The sequence below is a fragment of the Narcine bancroftii genome, chromosome 8, assembly GCF_036971445.1.
Source record: "Narcine bancroftii isolate sNarBan1 chromosome 8, sNarBan1.hap1, whole genome shotgun sequence".
In the NCBI taxonomy this organism is placed as follows: domain Eukaryota; kingdom Metazoa; phylum Chordata; class Chondrichthyes; order Torpediniformes; family Narcinidae; genus Narcine; species Narcine bancroftii.
The window spans coordinates 104,418,746-104,436,697 of NC_091476.1; the positions used below are offsets into that span (position 1 = coordinate 104,418,746).

Consider the following 17,952-nt stretch of genomic DNA (forward strand, 5'->3'; position numbering starts at 1 on the left):
CTCTGCACACACTCGTCATGCTGCTATCATTAGGAAAGGAGTCACAAGATGCTAACTAAAACACCTGCATTACGAATACACCGTTTAAAAGACAAAAGATTTTCAAAGTAATTTTAGAGGAAAAAAAAATCAGTATTGTAGCCTTTAATCAAGTAATTCCCACCATATACAAAATGTAAACCCCAGTTGCTGGCACTGTAACCACTTTGCTAACCCCTTCCCCATCAGTTTACAGATAAAGCCTTACTTATATGCCTAATACTAATAAAAACTCTTACTAGGCAGGGATAGGGAGACACTTTGGGAGTCGCCCCAGCATTTAGCAGCATCAGCCAGCCGGCTCTTTATCCTGGTGTCCTGATCAGAGACTCAGCGCAACCAAACTAACTCTACACAATTGTCCTGGACAGGACCTTGGCACACCTTCCTCTCACTGACAACCCGACTCACTTCCACGCAAGGGTCCCGGTCAGGCTCTCGGTGCACCTTCCTCATGCTGACAACCTGACTCACTCCCACGCATGTGGCGGCAGTGAAAAGAGTATGCGTGCATTGAGGGGCATTTTCTGTTCAGTGGGGCAAACCTGTGTATGTCCAACAAAATCTCAGCAATCCCCTACAAGGTCCATCTGCCCAGTCTTATTAATCTATTTCCTTGATTATTATTTTTTTTGCTGGTTGTTTTGAGTTTCTTGTTGATTGAAGTTCAGATAATGGTGATTTTACTGTATCTCCAAATCCAAAATGCTTTCATTCTACACATTAACCTCTGATGTGGGACTTTATCAAAGTCCTACTGAAAATCCAATTGCACAATATCCACTGGTTCTCAAGGACATCCTAATAAACACTCTGGAGGGTGGCATAGCCACTCACTGGGGCTATTGTTCAAGTAGCATGAGCACTGGGTTCTGATGACTATTTTTACCCAATATCCACAAATGAGGGGAATACAAGGAGTAATTGGGAGGGAGCAATGGTAAATCCAGCATCACAAAATAACACAAAGGTGTAGCTCAGGGGAACAATCTCCATTCATTACGTGTCAGGTTTTGTGGATGGACATATGTGGGTGGGAAGCCAGGGTGCAATCATTCTTGCAGCTTGTCAATCACAGTCTCCTACATGGAAATGTTCCCAGCTTTACACAATGCAAACCTCATTTGTTTTTACCCATAGAGTGACCAAGAGATGGTGCTAAAAGGAGCAGATTCTCCCGAGAAAAGTCTGTTAGTCTATAGTCAGTGAGTGGGGAACTGTAGCACTGTAAGAATGGAGGAATATTAAGAAAGCAAGAGTTTATGCCATAAATGCTATGATTTTGAATAACAGTCACGAATTGGATTAAATTCTCCTCATTCTTGTTGCCACCTTTTCACTCTCAAAAATACCCCTGCTCGACTGAAGCTATAAACTGCCATCAGCAAAGATATACTAGGAATGAAAGGAGAGTGAACAGAAAAAACTGGACCCACATCTGTAAGCTGGGCCCTAGACTGGACACACTTGGATTGGACAAAGCGAGCTCTGGTTCAGGGAGATGATATGAAACAGCTCAAATCAGCTAGAGGTTTACTGCTTGCTGCAATCTGCTCACTCCACCACACACCCACCCCCCCCCCCCACCCCCACCCCCCCCCCCCCCCCCCCACAACCTCAGATTGTCTTACAGCACAGGAAGCAGTTGGGAGACATGCATCATACAGAGGTCAGGTCAACACTATCTCCCGTAACATCGACAAAATTAGCCTGCTACCAACCCAAGAATATCATCTAAAGTTGGACTTCCGGCTGCTCCAACTGTCCCATGCTGGAGCATCGTGCTTCACATGTCTAATATGGCAGCTGTGTGTTTCTGCAGTTACCATGCGCACACTGCCAAGATCCAGCTAAGAAAGAGAAATGCATTCACATAGCATCTTTTAAAATCCTGAAACACTTCTGAATGTATTTTTAAATAGATATCAAGAATAAATAGAACCAGAGAATATTACAAAAGAGAAATGCATTCACATAGCATCTTTTAAAATCCTGAAACACTTCTGAATGTATTTTTAAATAGATATCAAGAATAAATAGAACCAGAGAATATTACAGCACTTCGGCCCTTCTAATCTGTGCCAAACTATTATTCTGCCTCGTCACACTGACCTGCTCCCATTCCAGATCACTCCATACCCCTCCCATCAATGTAATTGTCAAAATTTTTCTTGTGTTAAAAATGAGCCCGCATTCACCACTTCAGCTGGCAGCTCGTTCCACACACCCACTACTCTGTGTGTGAAGAAGTTTCCCCTAATGTTCCTCTCAAATTTTTCCCCTTTCACATTTAACCCGCTTCCTCTGGTTGGTATCTCACCCAACTTCGGTGGAAAAAGCTTTCTTGCATTTACTCTATCTATACCCCTCATAATTTTGTATACTTCTATCAAATCTCCCCTCATTCTTCTATGCTCCAGGGAATAAATGTTGTTTCCATCAAAACTTCCAAAAAGAATCAACTTATCTATTTGCCAGTTGAACTTATTGGTAAGTACTTATCGGTACTTCAATGTAATATACATGGTAGAACCAGTGGGTCACACTTACAGAAATATCTCCTGGACAGAGTTCCCAGTCTCTCTTTCATTGCATATTTCTACCTTTAAGAATCACACTGGGGCCCAATTAGATAAAGATTTGCTTGGAGGGAGAGCAGTGGCATTCCAAATAGGCAGGAGGTGCTAAACAGCTATTACCAAGGCCCTTAATTTGCAAACAGCAGCTCATTAATTTGACATTACCTGATGTGAGTGATTTGAGTGCATTCTCTGCTTCCAGCTACTCCTGTATGAGAGTGTGAAGCTAAAAAAGAACTGCCTCGCATTAGCAATCCATCAACAACCTCAACATCTCCCACTCTGAAACCCACACCATTTAATCTCCTTTTCATTCTCCAGGACTCAGGTTATTGATTTGAAACACCAAAAGAATTCAAAATTTTTGGTAATATTCATCATAATTATCTGTAAAGCACAATTTTAGTTTCAAACCCCAAGACTCCTTTTGTGACCATAAAACATGGAGCAAATATAGGTTATTCAGCCCATTGAGTCTGCCCTGCCATTTAATCTTGACCCGATCCATTTTATCATTCAACCCCACTCTCTAGCCTTCTCCTAAATACCTTTGATGCCCTGGCTAATCAAGAACCTATCAATGTCTTCCTTAAATATACCCAATGATACTTACCTAGCATGGGAGAATACCGGTGGTCAGGAAGGCCAATCTCCCAGGATGAGGCTGTCCCATTTCACTTCAGATGGGCTAACTCCTGCAGTCTCCTGTGGGATACTTGACTGCAAAATTTGTGGTAGTGGGGGACTGCGTTCGTGCTCTCCCCTTTTGTAAAAAAAAATACACCCAATAATCTGGCCTCCACAACCACCTATGGCAACAAATTCCACAGATTTACCATGCTCTGGCTGAAGAAATTCCTCCACATCTCTGTTCTAAGCTGATGTTCTTGAATCCTGAAGCTGTACCCCTCTTTTCCAAGACCTGTGGTTTTCGGCCTTTCCCCTCACTCACTTAACACCTCAAGTAATCCCTTACTAGCTACAGAGTATCTTAACTAATCCCTTACTAACCACTGAACACCTATTGCTCTGTGGTTAGTAAGGGATTACTTAAGGTGGTATACGCTTATAAGCGTATACAGAGCCGTTGTCATACCCACACTCCTGTTCGGCTCCGAATCATGGGTCCTCTACCGGCATCACCTACGGCTCCTAGAACGCTTCCACCAGCGTTGTCTCCGCTCCATCCTCAACATTCATTGGAGCATTTTCATCCCTAACGTCGAAGTACTCGAGATGGCAGAGGTCGACAGCATCGAGTCCACGCTGCTGAAGATCCAGCTGCGCTGGGTGGGTCACGTCTCCAGAATGGAGGACCATCACCTTCCCAAGATCGTGTTATATGGCGAGCTCTCCACTGGCCACCGTGACAGAGGTGCACCAAAGAAGAGGTACAAGGACTGCCTAAAGAAATCTCTTGGTGCCTGCCACATTGATCACCGCCAGTGGGCTGATATCACCTCAAACCGTGCATCTTGGCGCCTCACAGTTTGGCGGGCAGCAACCTCCTTTGAAGAAGACCGCAGAACCCACCTCACTGACAAAAGGCAAAGGAGGAAAAACCCAACACCCAACCCCAACCAACCAATTTTCCCCTGCAACCGCTGCAACCGTGTCTGCCTGTCCCGCATCGGACTTGTCAGCCACAAACGAGCCTGCAGCTGACGTGGACATTTACCCCCTCCATAAATCTTCGTCCGCGAAGCCAAGCCAAAGAACTTAAGGTGGTATGTACAGATAGTCCCAGACTTATGATGGTCCGACTTACAATTTTTCAAAGTTGTGATAGTTCAAATCCATATTGTACTTTGAATTTTGGCTAGGCTATATTCAGTTTCCCCATACTGATCCGACTGCTCCACCCTCTCCCCATAGCCCCGTGCCAGTCCACACTGATCCTTTTGCCCTTTTTTGACCCACTATTTTTTTTAACTTGCATTGTGAGTGCTGGAATGCAACCCCATTGTAAGTTGAGGACTATCTATAAAAAAAAGGTTAAGAGCCAATCTCCTAGACTCTCCCACCATTATATTTATGGGCATTTCAAGACCAGTTATCTCCATGTCTCAACTGGAACCAATTCACCATCTCCTTGGTGTCCTCAAAAATTAAAAAAAACAAAATTCTCCAACCAACATCTTAAATGAAAATTATTCATTTATTTAGCTTGATGATATTTGTGGATCCCACCTGCGCAAAAAAAGCTGCTTTTTTAAAAAAGAAAATCATTTGTATGTGGAACTAATTGTCTTCCTCAACTTAAACAAATCAGCATCTTACCATTCAATCTTCTTCATTAATCTTTCACTCTTCATTCATTAACGATCATTTAACTCTTGCCCACTAGCCCTGTTCTCCCTGACCTCCTCCAGGGTCTGTGGTATTTGGTGCCTCCTCGAAATAAAGGAGACACAGAGGCAGAGCAATCTTTTTACAGAGCAACTGCCAAGTTGACAATGGTCATCTTGAGCTTCTGGTTGTATGTTATTTCAACTCACCTTCCCCATCTCACATCCACGCTTCACCACAGCAGTTCCCACTGCCATAGTGAGGCTAAATGCAAACTAAAATAACACCTCTCCTTCCACTTGAGTAGTCTTCAACCCAATACTACAAGTATTGAATTTTCCTCATTCAGGATTCCCACCACCCTGTGTTCCTTTCCACTTCCAGCAGTCCACCCAGGGTCTCTCCTTCCTTGTTCATCTTTTCTACCCTCTCCCCTCTGTTCCCATGACTTGACAGATTCCATCTGGCCAACATGCTGGTCTGTTTCAAACTGTCAACCACCAACCGTTGTCTCAACTCTCCACCCCCACCCTTCTCTTCTTTCAAGCCATCAATCATTCCCTCCCTCATTTTCCATCTATTGCCTACCAGCCACTGTATAATTTTACACCCCATCCACTCCCTCCCTCACTGACATCTAGAAACTGGCTGTCTTCCCTACTCTATTATTCCCTCCACTCTACGTCCAGATGTGGGTCTTGACCATCTTTTACATCCACTGCTTACCCTGTTCATTTTTTCTCAACAGTTAACTTGCTCAATGCCATACATTGGTTCCCATTGACAAAACAAGTTTAATATCCACATCCCTATCCTATTCACATTCACAGATGACTATGAAGCTCTGCATTCTGCCACATCTAATTATGAGTGGGGGGGTTGGCAATGTCCTAGGGTGCCAACTATCAGTAGCAAAAGCAGCCATGTGATTCATTCCTCTTGGCAAAGAAGATTTAAGAGCACAAAATACACTAAGGCTAGGGGAGCAGACAATTTATAATGAAGAGTACTGCAATCCATGACACTCATCTTTGACGCTCAGTTTAGGTTTCACCAGGATAACTCAGTTCCAGAGTTCATCACAGCCTTAATTCATATATTAAGATATAAAGACTGAGGACAGAACAACTGCCCGCGACTTTAAGGTAGCATTTAAAAGAGGAATCCTTGGGGGGGTTGGAAATTAAGGGGAATCTGAATCAAGGGAAACACTCTTCCCGGCCGGAGTCATATCTAGTGCACTCAAAGATGGTTGTGATTGCAGTGAAGCCGATGACCTTAGCCAGAGGAATCACAACAGGAGTTCGTAGGGGTGTGTTGGAGGCCCAACTACCTTTATTTCCTGATTAATGGTAGGACTTCTTTCCTTTCCATCAGCAACTCATAACAAAACCATCTGTACACAAAATTCAGATGTGAAGAAGCTAGTGGCAATATTACATGTGCCATACAATGACCATCTTCAACAAAAGATGAACACCACCATCCCATGACATTCACAAAGGCATTAATATTGCAATAAACTCCTAACAAGATCCTGGGGTCAGTGGTGACTAGTAACAGAAATGGAGGAATGACAGGATTACTGCAGCTGGAAGAGCATGTCTATGCTATCTTGTGCCAGTACTCAACTTCTGATTCTCCAAAGCTGGTTGTCATCTACAAGACACACAAAGAGCCATGGATGAGGGTTGCTCTAACAACATCCAAGTTGGCTCCATTCATGACAAGTTGCTTTCTTGATGGTCACCAATGTATAACAATTTTATGAAACCCAAGACTTTTTTTTTAAAGTTAATAGGTGATACACCAAGGAATTGACTTTTGTTAATCCTAACACAATACAACTATGATTATGTGAAATGAGAATTTTCGAAACAAATCAGAAATCCTTATTTATTCAAAAAAAATTTTTGAGCCAAACAGACCTCACAGGTTGAGGAAAAAAATTCACCCAACATGAAATGAGAACGACGATTGTCCTCGTTTCAGATAACTCCCTCCCCTCTCTCTTTCCACTTCTTCTCCAACTTTCCCTCTCAAACTGCCTGCCACCTTCTCCCAGCCGCAAGCAGTCAGAAGAATTCCTTGTTCCGGCAACATCAAGAGCAGCCTCATGGGCAAGAGCAGGGCCTCGGGCTCAATGCCATTCCCTCCTCTCTCCTCCTATCCCCTTCCCTCCTTGGCACACCAGTGTTTCCAAACCCTCCCCTCGGCCTCCCTGGTGTGCGTGTGCTGTAGGCCTAGGGTAGAATTCGGAGTCAGGAATTGAGCATTGAGAGCTCCAGTGTCCGGGGAGACAGGAGGCCACCTACTCACCAGTGAGTGTTCCACCGGCCCAGGAAGCCTCCCTGGGGATCGGCAGCAGCGGTGGGGATGTGTCGGGGATCGGTAGCGCCGTTGTGGCCAGAATTTATTTGGTGAAAATTAAAGATTTTAATGCTTTAAAAGCCTTCCCTTGTTGTTTGTTGTTGTTTAAACATGATTGGAGTGATTTGTGGTTGCTACTGGGCTGGGTTTTTTTTTTAAAAAGACCAGTTATCCAAAAAAACATATATCTGACATGGCCCAGTCCCAACCATTTTGGATAATCGGGAGTTGTACTGTTCCATGCAAAGTTGTGGGAGCACCACTGGATAGCCTCAGAGTGCCCAAATTATTAGGAGGTTCTAGCAGAATTTAGGCTTTGTTCGCAAAAGGTGGTGTCTGAGTAGAGTTACCAGATAGCAATGCAAGATTATTTCATAAAAAACTATTTTAAGCTTACCCTTGCCAGTTGAGAACTGGACATAAAATGCTGTAAGTCAAACAAACCCTCACCATATGATGGTAGATTCAAATGTATTGAGCCAAACCAAATTAGATAATGGATACAAGTCAATAAACTAAATCCTAACAGCCAGGTACAGTATTGTAAACCAAACCCTAATAGCTAAACATTGAAATCAAGTTCAATAAAACAAACCAAGTCATTCACTCAACTAATGGAGCTGTTGAATAGGCTAGACCTTTATTCCCTAGAGCAATAGTAGGCTGAGAGGTGACCTTTCAGAGATTTACAAAAACAAGAACAGAATACGAGCAGCAGTAGGTCACCTGGCTCCACCTCTCAACATAAGATCATGGGTGATTTCAGCTCCCACCCCCACCCATTCCCCATCACCTTTAATTCCCCTACCATTCAAGGTATTGACGAGAGAAGCATGGATAAAGTGAATGCTGACAATCTTTTGTCCAGGGTATACAATTCTACGATGAGAGGACTTGGGTGAGAAGGGAGAGGTTTAGGGGGAAATATTTCCTCAGAGGGTAATCCTCATCAGGAACAAACTGCTAGAGTAAGCCATAGAACGGGTGTAATTAATGTTCAAAAGACAATTGGACAGATCCAGAATATGGATAGGAAGAGTTTAAGGATATGGACAAATGCAAATAAATAGGACTGGTTAAGAAAGTAAGATTGAACAAGTTGGGTCAAAGACCCTGTTCCATGCTGTATGACACTATTAAGGCACAGGAAATCAAAACCTTATTGTAAGGTATTAGACCCAGAAATAGTAAACCAAATCCTGGCATTCTAGACATTGTGTCCAACATTTGACTATTCCTTTGCACAGATAGAATAGGCCACACCACTTGCACAGTGGAAAAAAGTACTGAAAGCCAAACCATAACATTTCACAGAAGGTTCGAACTTTTAAATGGCAACTTAATACTAACGATCAGAAAAGCCACTTTGCAAAGAATCACAAGTAATCTGCATTTCACACTGCTTTTATGAACCTAGTATGTTATAACATAGAAGATAGGAGCAGGAGTAGGTCATTCGACCCGTCGAGCCTGCTCCACCATTCAACGAGATCATGGCTGATCTTAAAGTTCAGTACCCCGTCCCCGCCTTCTCTCCGTAACCTTTAATACCCTTGTACTGAAGAAATATATCTAATTCCCTCTTAAATATATTTAATGAACCTGCCTCTACTGCCCTCTGTGGCAATGAATTCCACAGATTCACCACCCTCTGGGTAAAAAAATTCCTCTTCATCTCGGTCCTAAATGGTTTGCCTATTATCCTCAAACCATGGCCCTGGGTTCTGGATTTTCCCATCCTTGGAAACATCCCATCTGCATCCATTCTGTCCAGTCCTGCCAGAATTTTATATGTCTCTATGAGATCTCCTCTCAATCTTCTAAACTCCAAGTAGATGATTTTGTAGTAAAGTCACTACTCCAATATGGACAACACAAGGCTGGCCAATTGAGGAAAAGGGCAGATCTCCAAATAAATAAAATCTCAGTCTACTAGACACCAATGATTCTTTCCTCCTGTATCTTTCTGGTCGCCCACAAAAGCCACCATCTGCCAAATTTGCTGGAATCTGCATTACTATCCTCTCCCATGCCAATGTGCCCAACACAGCCCCTGATTTTTGTCAGCTCCATTGGGATGGCTATGTCATTGGTATTCCTGGTACCAGACACTATTATGAGGTGTCAGAATTGCACAGCATTGAAACAGGCCTTTCGGCCCAACCCATCTACCCTGACCCATGGGCACCCTTCACAGAGACATCCCCATGCTCCAGACCCACAAGTTCTAATTCTGGCTTCCTGCACTCCCCTGTTTCTTCTGTTCCACCACCTATGGCCATACTGTCTGCTGTCAAGACCCTAGGCTTTGGAATTCCTTCCTATTTCCTTAAAGCCTCTGATCCAGATGAGTCACTATCTACTTGCAATGTAAGTATCAAATTTTGTCCAAAAGGCATTTTTGTCAAGCTTTTTCGGACATTTATCATGGTAAAACAGAAATATATAAATGTTATTTTTGTTGGCTGCTAATTAAATGGTGAAAAGATTGAGCAGATAAAGTTCTAATGCTGTCTGAGACAGACAGAGTTAAATGCAATGTAAAACTACCCAGTTGGTCCCAGCCATGTCTGCTCTTCACCCTACACCATCTGTTCCATTCTTGCTGTAGTCAATGACATCATCAGCACATTCCACAGCTAACACAGTCTCCCAAAATAACCATGGAGCAATCAGCCTTCCTGCTTTTCTCACAGCCTAGGCTGAGGCACACTTCTCACCAGCTCCTGATTGCCCAACACTACTCAAGGGTCTCCTTCAAGATCCATGATGATCCCACAGATGCACTGAGTTCCCCCCCCCCCAGCCCACCCCTCTCTCCCACTAGTTGAATCTCTGTGTTAATTACCTAAAACACTCTGAACCATCACTATACCCCAGAGGTGTGCATTGACCAAGAGACTATCAGAGTCTAATAAAGAGGCGAGTTAATATCACTGGACCATCAGACTCCAGGTGACCAGAAGGGTTTCAATTATATCAACACATCCAACTTTCATCAGCTCCTGAGCCCCAGGACACCACATGTTTATATGGGGCACTGAGCTGCAGGAGATGTATAAAATGAGAAACACTGCAAGTCTGAAATAAAAGTTGAAAATTGCTGGAAACATAGCTTCTGCAAAGTGAAAATACCATTGACCCTTTGTTTTCCACTCCACAGTAATCAGCTTTCTTACATTTTCCACTTTACTCATTTAAGTTAGAGTTACGGCATACATTCACCTCTCCACATAGTAATAAATCACACTGAGAAACAATTTAGCATTGGATTACATTAAATAAAAGAATGCCCATTATACTCATCTTTATACTATGCCTCAACTGTGTGCATCTCATCTGACTTACTGCAATGTACAGTGGTAATGGCTGTCTGACCCGTTTCCTTACTGCAATATATTATTTTTCTGTCATTTATTCAAATAACCTGATACCCAAACTTTCTTGATATAAAGTTCCTGTTTAGTTATGTTATTCACACTGCTCAATTCAGATCAAAGCATCTCCAGTTCCAGTTTTGTAATTACACACTATTCAAAGCAAGTTCCATGATCCCATCGGTAAAGAAAGAGTTATTGCCTGAGCCAATCTGTAATGAAGATAATAAAAGTGTAAAGTTTAGAGTTATGGAGGATGAAAGATTCTAGCAGAGATCTGTTCTATAGCATGAGGCTACTTTCCTCCCAAGGAACTAAACACTTATTTGCTTCCAGACATGTCTGACAAAATTTTGAGGGAAGTGCAATTCAATGGCATGGTTAGCGCTTAGCTATTACAGAGCCATGGACCAGGTTCATATCCGTGACTGTCTGTAAGGAGTTTGTATGTTCTCTCTGTGACCTGTATGGGATTCCCTCAGGTGTTCCACTTTCCTCCCACACTACAAAAATATATGGGGTTATAGGTTAAATGGGTGTATTTAGGGGGCAGGGACTCGTGAACCAAAAGGGGCCATTACCATGTGTGTCTAAATTTAAAACAAGAGAGAACAAAAAATCAGAATGCTGGAAATGTGACAAGGCTCATGAGGTTCGAGTCCTTTTCACCTTAAAATAAAAGGTTGTGCAGTGATCTAATGAAAGTTTTTGAGATTCTAAAATGGTTCAACAGGGTACCTACTTGTGCAAGGATTCAGAATTAAGGGCTATAAATAAAAGATACACACAACAGAGAATCATGAAGAAAATTCTTTAATTAGAAGTGTTGACAATATTACCATGCTAAGTGGCTGAAGAGAACAACATTGGTGCATTTATGGACCATTGCCTTCCCAAGATCGTGTTATATGGCGAGCTCTCCACTGGCCACCGTGACAGAGGTGCACCAAAGAAGAGGTACAAGGACTGCCTAAAGAAATCTCTTGGTGCCTGCCACATTGACCACCGCCAGTGGGCTGATATCGCCTCAAACCGTGCATCTTGGCGCCTCACAGTTCGGCGGGCAGCAACCTCCTTTGAAGAAGACCGCAGAGCCCACCTCACTGAAAAAGACAAAGGAGGAAAAACCCAACACCCAACCCCAACCAACCAATTTTTCCCTGCAACCGCTGCAACCGTGTCTGCTTGTCCCGCATCGGACTTGTCAGCCACAAACGAGCCCGCAGCTGACGTGGACATTTACCCCCCTCTATAACTCTTCGTCCGCGAAGCCAAGCCAAAGAAGAGATAAGTAAATGGAGAAAGAAACGGAAAGTTATGTTGATGTCCTTAGATGAAGTAATAACAGAGAAGCATAAACACTGGTGTGTAACAAATGGATGAAGTAGCCTGTTTCTACAAAGTAGAAACTTCCATCAACAGAGATGCCTTCATAGCCTATAGGGTTTAAAAGCAGCACTGTGAGGCTGCGCCAAATGATAGACACGCCCCACCTGCTACTCCTTTTACTGCAACGAAATAAAGAGACCAGGGAAGTGGTGGTTACCTTAGTGACAGAACAATTACATAGTCTTTAAGCAAACATGTTCAAGTTTGGCTTCGTTTGCTGAGTAAAGAGGCATGGGAACAGCAACTACCAGTGAGACACCACTCCCGCAGCCCAATATTCTTCCCCTTGAAGGTTATTGGCATTAACCCGAATCCTGCATATAACAAGGTGCATTCTACACAACCCTGAAAAGTTCTCCTTACTCACCAACTAAGCAAGGGACAGTCTGATTTCGTTATTTTAAATGGGATCAGATATTTCAGATAAGTTCCCAGGCAACTCTATGACAGGTTTTGTCTAAACAACAGAAAGGACTCAGAGATAATGGCTCAGAAGAGAGTACGAGTCAGCATTGACCTTGAACTAGGCCAAGGAAACGTCCTAGTTCCATTCCTCAGCTAATGACTCATTCCATCTCCATCCTGAATGCCAGTTGAGAGGAGCACTGAGAACCAAGGTATCAGAATGTAATCCAAGTTGGGTGACTTCAATCTAGATCACCAAGGACTGATTAGCTGGCCAAACTCTGAAGCAAAGGAAATCAAACTTGGCTTGCTGCCAATGCTGAGAAAAACACCATCAGTGGAAGAGCCTACTTGAGCTAGTCCCCAACAATAGAACCCACCTTAGACACATTCACCTGTCTATGTCAATATCAGTGGTTATGACCACCCCATGCTAAATCATGTTCTATGGTATGATTATCAGGTTACATGGATAGAAAACAGATGTAGCAGTACAAAGGTGACACAGTGGACTGTCAGCAGTAACAGAATTACATTCCACTGCAGTCTGCAACTCCTACATTCCACTGCTGTGAAGGAACCAACTCTGGTTCCATGAGGAGTGCTGAAAGATAGGTCCTGTGGCACCAAGTGAATCTAAAAATGATGCGCCAACCGACTGAAGCCAAAAGACAGAACCTCTCATTCCAAATGCTGGAAGTAGTACATAACTGACAAAAACTAACTAATCCTACAACCAAGAAAGGAGATTAAAGTTCTTCAGACCTATCAATTCCATTTGTTTATGAAGGTAGACTATTAAACTATTAATGAGAGGAAGAGGATCCTTGAATAAGCTTCTTGCCAGTATTCAATTGCCAAAGGCAAGACTGAAACATTTACAATCATCACCCAATTGAGATATCCAGCTGATGATGCATCCAATCTTCTCCTGAAGTGCTGACCATCAGAGAAGGCAATAAATTCAATTAATTTCACAAGAGTTCACGAAAAGGATGTACACACACAAGCTATAACATTTCAGTTGCAATAAAGCTAGCCGCACCTCTAGCCAAACTGTCCAAGTACAGTTACAACAATTGCATCTGCGTTATAATTGGAAACACTGCCACTTACATCCTGTCCAAAAGTAGGACATATGCTCTGATGAAAGATCATTAACCTTAAATATTAACTCAGTTATTCTCTCCACGGATGTTACTCAAACTGTTGTTTTCATTTCAAATTTCCTGCACCTGCAGTTTTCTTTTGCTTTTAGGACAAATCTAAATCTGTCAGTTTCAGCACCCCCGACCCCATCATCTTGCAGTCAATCTCCAAGAGCCCCATGCTCATCAATAACAACTGCTGGTTTGGGATCTTCCAGGACCATCTGGTTCCCAACTTCATTCCAACCTTCGTCCAACTATGGACCAAAATAAAAACACAGATTCCAAAGACAAGTTGAAAATTATTTCCTCTCGATTTCAAAATTATATTCTACCAATTGTGGTATTAAGGATCCTTAGTAAAACTGAACAGCAGTAATAATCAAATAAAATGAATTAAATTTACATTGTCTGGTATCATATCTGGCAGAAAGGACAGCATTATATTTGTAACAGGCCAATTGGCTCACCATTAGGACATAACTAACCACTCTGTTCCCCTGAATCATCATCTACTGCTTCACTGCTCCATCAATGACCTTCTATCCAGAACTTTGGTGGCGGGGGGGGGGGGGGGGGGGGGGGGGTGGGGGGGAAAGAGTACTCAGTAATGATTGCACAACACCAATTTGTATTAGCAAAAATGCTTTACTTGGTGAATAAATCTATCCTTTTATTTAGCCAGATCTGTTTCTGAGTAAAGAGGCGAATACATTTGTGAATTACAGTGCTATATTTTCCATTTTCAACAACAAGAGTGCCTCACTATCATTCCGCTCTTCCTTGCAATTCAAAGGCATTACCACTGCTGAATTTCCACCATTAACATCCTGAATGGTGACCATTTTGACCAAACATTTACCTAAACAAGCCCAAACAGACAAGATACTGATGAATGACATGCTTCTCAAACAAGCTTAGCTTGGTGCCGAGAACCAATACTAGAGGATCAGTGTTGTAAAGTCATGGGCGTGGTGGAATGTTCTCCACTTAACTGCAAAAGTGCAAATCCAACAACAGACTGAAAGTTTAACATCATCCAAACATGCCATATTTCATCTTGAACATTTACTTTCACTCCATCAGGACATAGCAGCTGGTAGCTCACTGTCTACAAAACTCTACAAAATGCACCAGAGCTTCTTCAACAGCACTTCCCACACCCTATGACTTCTATCAGCTTAAAAGGACAAAGGCTGTAGAATCATGAGAATGACACCACCAGCAAATTCCTCTTCTGGTCACCCATAATGCTTAAAAATGCAGTACCAGGAAAGTCTATAACCACATGGATTGCATCAGTTCAAGGTGGGAGGTCATCACTGCAAATAGGCCATACATTTTTTAATTTAGACATTCAGCATGGTAACAGGCCCTTCCGGCCCACAAGCCTGCACCACCCAATTACACTCCAACCTTTGTTCTCTTGGAAGGGTGGAAGAGCACCCAGGCAAAGCCCTCGCAGACACGGGGAGAACTTGCAAACACCTTACAGACAGGTTGAAATTTGGGTCACTGTAACAGCCTTGCACTAATTGCAACGCTAACTATACCGCCCATTGTGCTTCACCCGCGATGTCTATATGCCATGAAAAACAGAGGGAAAAAAAACTCCTCCAAAGACCCAGTCGATGAAGGATCATTTGGCTGCTTATTAAAGTTTCAATCCAAAGACTTTAAAATAGAAACCATACTAAGCGAGTGATGTCCTAATGATGGCATATCAAGTACAAGCCCAGTCTGCCCTTTCATGTGGATGTAAGAGTTCTCATGGAATTTCTTTTTATTCCATAGGGTTGTAGTACATCTATCCATTAAACAATATCACTAAAATGTAAACTCTAAGAATACTATCTTATTCATGCTTGTGGGATCTTGCTATGAAATTTGCTGCCTTATTTCCTGTATCACAGCTGTAACTACAACTCAGAAAAGCACTTCATAAGTTGCAAGACTGATATCCCAAGCTCACAAAAGGCATGATATAACAAAGTCTTCTTTCTGTGACTTAATTTTAACCACATATTAAGTATGTTCTCTGCCTACACACAGCTGACAGCCTCAGACCCTGAGACCAGAAAGAAATCTCAGCAACAAGCACAAGCTCAATTAGACATCTGGTCTCAGATGTACAAGCAACGCGTCAAACCTGCCGTCATACCCAGTTCCCCTGGCTCCTCTCATTCAGCATCAAGCATCAACACTTGAACAAATAACAACCTCCAACCATTTCCTGTTTGGGTCATTATTATCCACTTCCTGTTAAGCTGTGGAAGTAAAATTCTCAGTAAAGGTTGTCATTTAAGTCAGGACCTGAAAGTCTGAGAGACTGGTTAGTTGGCTGAAACTCTGGACCTGAATACTCAGTGGGTAGAGAACCAACTCCTACCCAGACAGATCTAATCCATGGGGTGTGTGAACCACACATCAAATCAAGTTGAAGCTCTATTCTGTTTGTGCCAAAGCAGACATCTGGGGTTGATGACGTTGGAGTCCCAGAGAGCACGACTGACTGATACTGTGGGTTTAATCGCAAGGATATGGACAGGATTAAAGGCTCCCTCTCTTTATTTCGCTCACTCTTACTTCCCCTTCCTTCCCCCCCCTCTCACCTCCCCTCAATGAGGTCCTTGCTGAGAGGACATGAATAGGTTGGATCTATAGAAGTAGCCCCTCCAATTCTTAATTTCACAGGGACAAAGAGATCAGAAATTAGTGCTAAACCTTTGGCCAATAATAAGTCTCAGTGCCATGAGTTCATTTAGGGGGAGGGGGGAGGAAAGATAATTCAATCAAGATTCTTGTTCCCAATAACCAAACAAATAACAGATAACAAACTGATAGTTCAGTTTGACCACAACATATCCTCTGAGGTAGTACTGGACTCGAGTTCTGCTCCCATTCCTGGCAAATAGGGTGGCACAGATGGCATGGTAGTTAGCACAATGCTGTTACAGAACCAGCAATCAGGAATGGGGTTCAAATCCCACACTCTCAAGAGTTTGTCCGTTCTCCCTTTGTCTGCATGAGTTTTCCCTGGGATCTCCAGTTCCCTCACACTGCTCAATAAGCTCTAGGTCAATTGTGTGTAATTGGGTGGCACAGGTTTGTGGGCCAAAAGGGCCTGCTACTATGTGGATGTTGAAATTTTTTTTTAAAAAACTTGTTAATGTTAATGGATTCAACAACCATGAAAGGTGTAACCCAACTCCCATGGAATGCGCAGAGTGCAAACCCGTTCCTGTAGAATATGTACCCTCAGTGCAATTTACCCCAATAATTTGTAAGCAGGGGGTAGAGCAAAAGTCAACAGTTTATCAAGCATAGGGAAATCAGAGCTCAGAAATTTGAACTCAAACAGTTCTAGTTGACCTGAAGGTACAGAGCAATTGAGTTGCAAGACTAGCCAGGAAAGTATTGAGGTAATCAAATGCAAAGGTTTCATGGATAAGGGATTCAGCTGATGGACTTGCGCAAGGGCAGAGACACAGAACATTACAGCACCGTACAGGCTCTTCATCCCTTGATGTTGTGCCGGCTATATATACCTGTCAAAAAAAAAACGAAAGCACTATTTTTCTTTTATCCATGTGCCCAAGAGTCTCTTAAATGTCCCTATTGCTTCAGACTCCAATACCAATACATTCCAGACACCCACAACTCTCTGTAAAAAAAAAACTTACCACTGATGTCTCCCCTAAATCTTCTTCCCCTCACTTTGCATAGATTTTTGCTACTCCTGCCCTGGGGGAAAGGTGCTGTCTATTGTTGAGGATCTATTCCAAAAAAGCTGTGCTCATTATGGATTCAACTGGTACATTGACCATCAGAGCTCAGGAGACAATTCTCCCTTTGAAGGTTTTTACTCCAAAATTAAAATCCCCCTGCATGCATGGCAGCACTTAGTTTAGATTTCTGGATTATCAATTCAGTAAAGGAACCAGTATGATATTAATCCTAACTACCTTTGCATATCATATCTACTGTGTGCTGAAACTCACTCATCCCCTCCACCATACACACCACCCCCCCCATCCCACCTCCTTCCAGTCTTGCAATATTTCTCCTTCATCAAGCATTTGTCCACTTGAAGGGCTCAGGCCTGAAACTTTAGTTGTATGTCTTTACCACATATGGACACTGCAAGAACTGCTGAGTTCCTGTGTTTTTACGTCTGCAGACTTTCGTGTTTCACATAAAACTTTGTCTACTTCTATTGTTAAAGTTTTAATTGAACATGTTTCCACCTCCTTTTCAGGCAGTTCATTCTAGTTCACAACATTTCCCCTTGTAAAAATATTCTCAGCCTCCATAATGTTTATTTTACTGTTCATCTTGAATCTTAGTCCTCTGGTA

At 42.7% G+C, this 17,952-nt stretch overlaps 1 protein-coding gene and 1 non-coding gene across 7 annotated transcripts in view; one reads left to right on the forward strand and one right to left on the reverse strand.

Moving 5' to 3' along the window:
- bcl9l (bcl9 like) overlaps positions 1-17,952 on the reverse strand; it is a 124,377-nt gene that overhangs the window by 75,648 nt on the left and 30,777 nt on the right. The window lies entirely within an intron of this gene.
- Positions 3,224-3,384, forward strand: LOC138742149 (U1 spliceosomal RNA). The gene has a single exon (XR_011343949.1). It is a non-coding gene; the product is annotated as a U1 spliceosomal RNA (small nuclear RNA).